Below are 7,593 nucleotides of genomic sequence, written 5' to 3' on the forward strand. Positions count from 1 at the left end.
CGGAGCTTAGGAGTTTTCTGTTAAGTTTTGTGTTGTGAAGTCTTCAAGTTTTGGGTGAAGATTAGATGGACTATGGAATAAGGAGTGGCAAGAGACTAATCTTGGGGATTCCCAAGGCACCCCACGGTAATATTCAAGGACAACCAAGAGCCTAAGCTTGGGGATGCCCCGGAAGGCATCCCCTCTTTCGTCTTCGTTCATCGGTAACTTTACTTGGAGCTATATTTTTATTCACCACATGATATATGTTTTTCTTGGAGCATCAATTTATTTTATTGTGATTTGCTTGCTGTTATTTATAACAATGTTTTGCATCTTTTATTTCAATAAAAGTGGCATTGATAGCCTTTACTATGCCTATTTTACAAGTCTTCATGTTGCCGTTTGAAAACAGAAAGTTTACCGCTGTTGCAAAAATTCCCTAGAGAAGTCAGAATGTGATAAAATGTTGAAACCTTTTGAATATTAAGCTCTGATAAATTTTCTACAGTGGAAATTTTCTTTAATAATTTTTGGAGTTAGGAAAGTATGGATCTTGCTGCAATCTTTACAGACTGTCCTGTTTAGGCAGATTGCTGTTATGTTTGCATTGTTTGCATATGTTTGCTTCTTTAATGATTCTATTTGAGGATAGGACTATTAAATATGTAGAGGCATTTAGTATGCAATGTTGAATAATAATTTTAGTGATTTTGTACAGTAGAGTATGATAAGGTTTTTGCAATGGTTTATACTAAGTTATCTCACGAGTCCTTGTTGAGTTTTGTGTGGATGAAGCTTTTGAGATTTAGGGAGACCGTGATATGAGAGGAATTAAAGAGACACAAAAGCTCAAGCTTGGGGATGCCCAAGGCATCCCAAGATAATATTTCAAGAAGTCTCAAGCAACTAAGCTTGGGGATGCCCCGGTTGGCATCCCACCTTTCTTCTTCAACAACTATCGGTTAGTATCGGTTGATCCTAAGTTTTTTGCTTCTTCACATGCTGTTTGCTATTCTTAAATGTCATTTTATTTTTCTTTTCTTGCTGTTTGAATAAAATACCAAGATTTGAAATTATTAGATGTTAGAGAGTCTTCACATAGTTGCATAATTATTCGACTACTCATTGGTCTTCACTTATATCTTTCGGAGTAGTTTGTCATTTGCTCTAGTGCTTCACTTGTATCTTTTTAGAGCACGGTGGTGGTTTTATTTTGAAGAAATAGATGAACTCTCGTGCTTCACTTATATTATTTTGAGAGTCTTTAGAACAGCATGGTAGTTTTCTTTGGTTATGAAACTAGTCCTAATATGATGGGCATCCAAGAGGGGTATAATAAAAACTTTCATATAGAGTGCATTGAATACTAAGAGAAGTTTGATACTTGATGGTTGTTTTGAGATATGGAGATAGTGATATTAAAGTTGTGCTAGTTGAGTAGTTGTGAATTTGAGAAATACTTGTGTTGAAGTTTGTGATTCCCGTAGCATGCACGTATAGTGAACCGTTATGTTAAGAAGTCGGAGCATGATGTATTAATTGATTGTCCTCCTTATGAGTGGCGGTCGGGGACGAGCGATGGTCTTTTCCTACAAATCTATCCCCCTAGGAGCATGCGCGTAATACTTTGTTTCGATAACTAATAGATTTTTGCAATAAGTATGTGAGTTCTTTATGACTAATGTTGAGTCCATGGATTATACACACTCTCACCCTTCCACCATTGCCAGCCTCTCTAATACCGCGCACCTTTCGCCGGTATCATACACCCACCATATATCTTCCTCAAAACAGCCACCATACCTACCTATTATGGCATTTCCATAGCCATTCTGAGATATATCGCCATGCAACTTTCCACCATTCCGTTTACTATGACACGCTCCATCATTGTCATGTTGCTTTGCATGATCATGTAGTTGACATTGTATTTGTGGCAAAGCCACCGTTCATAATTCTTTCATACATGTCACTCATGAGTCATTGCACATCCCGGTACACCGCCGGAGGCATTAATATAGAGTCATACTTTGTTCTAGTATCGAGTTGTAATCATTGAGTTGTAAATAAATAGAAGTGTGATGATCATCATTCATAGAGTATTGTCCCAAAAAAAGAGAAAGGCCAAAAAAAAGAGAAAAAAAGAAAAAAGAAAAAAAAGAGAATAAATAAAAAGGGGCAATACTACTATCCTTTTTTCCACACTTGTGCTTCAAAGTAGCACCATGATCTTCATGATAGAGAGTCTCCTATGTTATCACTTTCATATACTAGTGGGAATTTTTCATTATAGAACTTGGCTTGTATATTCCAACGATGGGCTTCCTAAAAATGCCCTAGGTCTTCGTGAGCAAGCAAGTTGGATGCACACCCACTTAGTTGTTTTTGTTGAGATTTCATATATTTATGGCTCTAGTGCATCCGTTGCATGGCAATCCCTACTCACTCACATTGATATCTATTGATGGGCGTCTCCATAGCTCGTTGATACGCCTAGTTGATGTAAGACCATCTTCTCCTTTTTGTCTTCTCCACAACCACCATTCTATTCCACCTATAGTGCTATATCCATGGCTCACACTCATATATTGCGTGAAGAATGAAAAAGTTTGAGAACATCCAAAGTATGAAACAATTGCTTGGCTTGTCATCGGGGTTGTGCATGATTTGAATACGTTGTGTAGCGAAGATGGAGCATAGCCAGACTATATGATTTTGTAGGGATAACTTTCTTTGGCCATGTTATTTTGAGAAGACATAATTGCTTAGTTAGTATGCTTGAAGTATTATTTCTATGTCAATATTAAACTTTTGTCTTGAATCTTTCGGATCTGAATATTCATACCACAATTAAGAGAATTACATTGAAACTATGCCAAGTAGCATTCCACATCAAAAATTCTGTTTTAATCATTTACCTACTCGAGGACGAGAAGGAATTAAGCTTGGGGATGCTGATACTTCTCCAACGTATCTATAATTTTTGATTGTTCCATGCTATTATATTATCTGTTTTGGATGTTTATGGGCTTTATTAGACACTTTTATATTATTTTTGGGACTAACCTATTAACCCAGAGCCCAGTGCCAGTTTCTATTTTTTCCTTGTTTTAGAGTATCGCAGAAAAGGAAAATCAAATGGAGTCCAATTGACCTGAAACTTCACAGAACTTTTTTTTGGACCAGAATAAGCCCACAGAGTACCGGAGTTGCACCAGGAGAGTCCCGGGCTGCCCACGAGGGTGGGGGCGCGCCCACCCCCTGGGTGCGTCCCCTGCCTCATGGACAGCCCGGAGGTCCACCGACGTACTTCTTCCTCCCATATATACCCATATAACCTAAAAACTTCGGGGAAGCACAATAGATCGGGAGTTCCGCTGCCAGAAGCCTCCGTAGCCACCGAAAGCCAATCTAGACCCGTTCCGGCACCCTGTTGGAGGGGGAATCCCTCTCCGGTGGCCATCTTCATCATCCCGGTGCTCTCCATGACGAGGAGGGAGTAGTTCTCCCTCGGGGCTGAGGGTATGTACGAGTAGCTATGTGTTTGATCTCTCTCTCTCATGTTCTTGAGGTTGTACGATCTTGATGTATCGCGAGCTTTGCTATTATAGTTGGATCTTATGGTGTTTCTCCCCCTCTACTCTCTTGTGATGGATTGAGTTTTCCCTTTAAAGTTATCTAATCGGATTGAGTCTTTAAGGATTTGAGAACACTTGATGTATGTCTTGCGTGGGATAACTGTGGTGACAATGGGTTATTCTATTGATTCACTTGATGTATGTTTTGATGATAAACTTGCGGGTTCCGCCCATGAACCTATGCATAGGGGTTGGCACACGTTTTCGTCTTGACTCTCCGGTAGAAACTTTGGGGCACTCTTTGAGGTTCTATGTGTTGGTTGAATAGATGAATATGAGATTGTGTGATGCATATCGTATAATCATACCCACAGATACTTGAGGTGACATTGGAGTATCTAGGTGACATTAGGGTTTTGGTTGATTTGTGTCTTAAGGTGTTATTCTAGTACGAACTCTAGGGCTGTTTGTGACAATTATAGGAATAGCCCAACGGATTGATTGGAAAGAATAACTTTGAGGTGGTTTCGTACCCTACCATAATCTCTTCATTTGTTCTCCGCTATTAGTTACTTTGGAGTGACTCTTTGTTGCATGTTGAGGGATAGTTATGTGATCCAATTATGTTATTATTGTTGAGAGGACTTGCACTAGTGAAAGTATGAACCCTAGGCCTTGTTTCCTAGCATTGCAATACTGTTTGTGCTTACTTTTATCATTAGTTACCTTGCTGTTTTTATATTTTCAGATTACAAATACCTTTATCTACCATCCATATTGCACTTGTATCACCATCTCTTCGCCGAACTAGTGCACCTATACAATTTACCATTGTATTGGGTGTGTTGGGGACACAAGAGACTCTTTGTTATTTGGTTGCAGGGTTGCATGAGAGAGACCATCTTCATCCTACGCTTCCCACGGATTGATAAACCTTAGGTCATCCACTTGAGGGAAATTTGCTACTGTCCTACAAACCTCTGCACTTGGAGGCCCAACAACGTCTACAAGAAGAAGGTTGTGTAGTAGAATCAGGTCCTACCATGTCCAGCCCCCAGACGGCAAAGGGCCAGGCAATGGGGTGGTCTTGAGTGCAGAAGCTGACAAATGTGGCTTGGAGCGGAACTTCTGGCACCCCTTACATTTCTGGACCAGGTCTTTGGCGTCTTCTAGAGCAGTCGGCCAGAAAAAACCATGGCGGAAAGCTTTGGCAACAAGTGATCTTGAAACCGCATGGTGGCCGCACTCGCCTTGGTGGATATCTTTGAGGATTGCTTGGCCTTTCTCTGGCTCCACGCAGCGCTAGTACACACCAGTGACACTGCGCCTCACAAGTTCTCTGTTGACGATGGTGTATGCTGCTGCCCGACGTTGCACTTGTCGGGCCAAGATTTCCTCATTGGGCAGCTCCTTGTTCACCAGAAAGTTGAGGATGGGGTGCGCCCATGAAGGTGCTGCTATTTCTTCGACTGCCAAGACTGCTACTTGCACGAGGGCGGTTGGGCTGGGAGGCGGCAGGTTGGAGTCGGCTGCCGCTTGCTGTGTCGATGAAGTCCCCGGGCCGACTGCTGTAGTCCCCGGGCCGACTGCTGCAGTCTCCAGGCCGGGCTCTGAAGTCCCCGGGCCGGGTGCGACTGCTGCAGCCCCTAAGCCGTCTGCCGAAGTCCCCGAGTCAACTATTGCAGTCCCCAAGTCGGATCCGACTGCTTCGGGAGCAGCTGACACGAAGATGGAATCTGATTCTGGTAACGGCTTAACAGACGGCTTGAGGAGGCGTTGTAGGGCGACGCCGGCTGGTATTGCTTGCCGGGTGGAGTCGATCCGTGCTAAAGCATCTGCTTGCTCGTTGTCATTTCGTGGCACATGGAGGAACTCGCACCCTTCAAAGTATCCACTGAGTTGCTGGACGAGGAAGCGGTAGCTTGCCATGTTTGCATCCTTGGCGTCCCAGTCGCCTGACGACTGCTAGACCACCAAGTCGGAATCACCACAGCACAGGATCCGACGAATGCCGAGTTCTTTGACAAGCCGGAGTCCGTGTATGGGTGCTTCGTATTCAGTTACGTTGTTGGAGGCGGCAAAGTGAATTTGAAACACATATCTGAGCTTGTCGCCCTTGGGAGAGGTGAGGACGATGTCGGCTCCCAAGCCGGTGCGCATTTTGGAACCATCAAAATGCATTCGTCAATGGGTGGAGTCCGGCGCTGGCGGCAGGTACTGGGTCTCGGCCCAGTCGACGAGGAAGTCGGCCAGCGCCTAGGACTTGATTGCGGTGCGAGGCTGGTAGTAGATGGTGTAGGGGGAAAAATCTATGGCCCATTTGGCCACTCGGCCCAAAGCATCTCGGCTTCCAATGATCTCGACAAGTGGAGCAGTGCAGACAACATTGATTGGGTGCTCTTGAAAGTATGGCTTCAGCTTCTTGGCGGCGAAATGCACACCGTAGCACATCTTCTGATAGTGGGGGTAATTCTGCTTGGAGGCAGACAATACTTCACTCGGGTAATACACCGGCCTCTGGACTGGTAGTGCTTTGCCATCTTCTTTGCGCTCCACAACTATGACTGTGCTGACCACCCGACTGGTGGCGGCGATGAAGAGAAGTAGGGGCTCCTTAGCAGTCGGAGCCGCCATGACAGGCGGAGTGGTCAACACCTTCTTGAGCTGAAAAAAAGCTTCGTCCGCCTTGTCATTCCACTCGAAAAAAGTGGTCTTCTTCATGAGCTGGTACAGGGGAAGAGCCTTCTCGCCCAGCCGACTGATGAAACGGCTGATGGATGCCAAGCAGCCGGTGAATTTTTGCACATCAAACAGTTGGGTGGGTACCTCCATCCTCTCGATGGCCTTGATCTTCACAGGGTTGCACTCTATGTCGCGCTCTGAGACCAGGAAACCAAGAAGCTGGCCGGCTGGTACTCCAAAGACGCATTTCTCCGGGTTGAGCTTGATTTGAAAGCGGCACAAGTTTTCAAAGGTCTCCTTTAGGTCCTCTAACAGAGTGCCACGCTTCTCCGTCTTCACCACAATGTCATCCACATAGATGTGGGAGTTTTTGTCGAGTTGCTTGAGGAGACACTTCTGCATGCAACGCTGAAACATGGTGCTGGCATTGCTCAAGCCGAACGTCATGGTCAAGTAGCAGAAGGCTCTGAATGGTGTGATAAAGGCGGTCTTCAGCCTGTCTGCCGGGTTCAGCTTGATCTGGTGATACACTGAGTATGCATCCAAAAAACTCAACAGCTCGCATCTGGCTGTGGAGTCTATCACTTGGTCAATTCTTGCAAAGCAAATGAATCTTTAGGGCAAGCTTTGTTGAGGCTGGTATAATCAATACACATGCGCCACTGCTTATTCTTCTTCAGCACAAGGACTGGGTTGGCTAACCACTTTGGGAAGAATACTTCCATAATGAAGCCGGCCGCTAGAAGCCGAGCTATCTCTTCTCCAACGACTCTTCTCTTCTCTTATGACAGGCGGGGCAAGGGCTGCCTGACTGGCTTGGCATCAGGTCGGACATGTATCTTGTGCTCGGCGAAATCCGTCGGAACACCCGACATGTCCTTAGGAGACCATGCAAATATGTCCCGATTCTCACGGAGGAAATCGACGAGCTTGCTTTCCTATTTGCTGTCAAGGTTTGCATCTATGACAGCGTGCCTCTCCGGGTGCTCCGGGTCCAAGGGTATCTTCTTTGTTTCTTTTGCCGGCTTGACCGAGCCCTTAGCTTCCGACTCCTTGGGGTTTGGCGACATTTCCGGCGGCTTGCCTGCCATTGCCACAACCTGGTCAAGGAGCCACTTCTCTGCTGCAATCACGAGGGACTCGGCTAGCCGGCTGCTGTCTGCTGCACAAGCGGACGACTTCTTGTAGTCCCCAACTATGGTTAGGATTCCCTTGGTGCTTGGCATCTTCATCTTGAGGTAAGCGTAGTGGGGGGCCGCCATGAACTTGGCCAGAGCAGGCCGGCCAAGTAGCGCATGATAGGGGCCCTCAACATCCACCACCTCAAACCAGACTGGCTCTCGGCGGAAGT

Source organism: Triticum urartu, chromosome 2, assembly GCF_003073215.2.
Source record: "Triticum urartu cultivar G1812 chromosome 2, Tu2.1, whole genome shotgun sequence".
Lineage (NCBI taxonomy): Eukaryota > Viridiplantae > Streptophyta > Magnoliopsida > Poales > Poaceae > Triticum > Triticum urartu.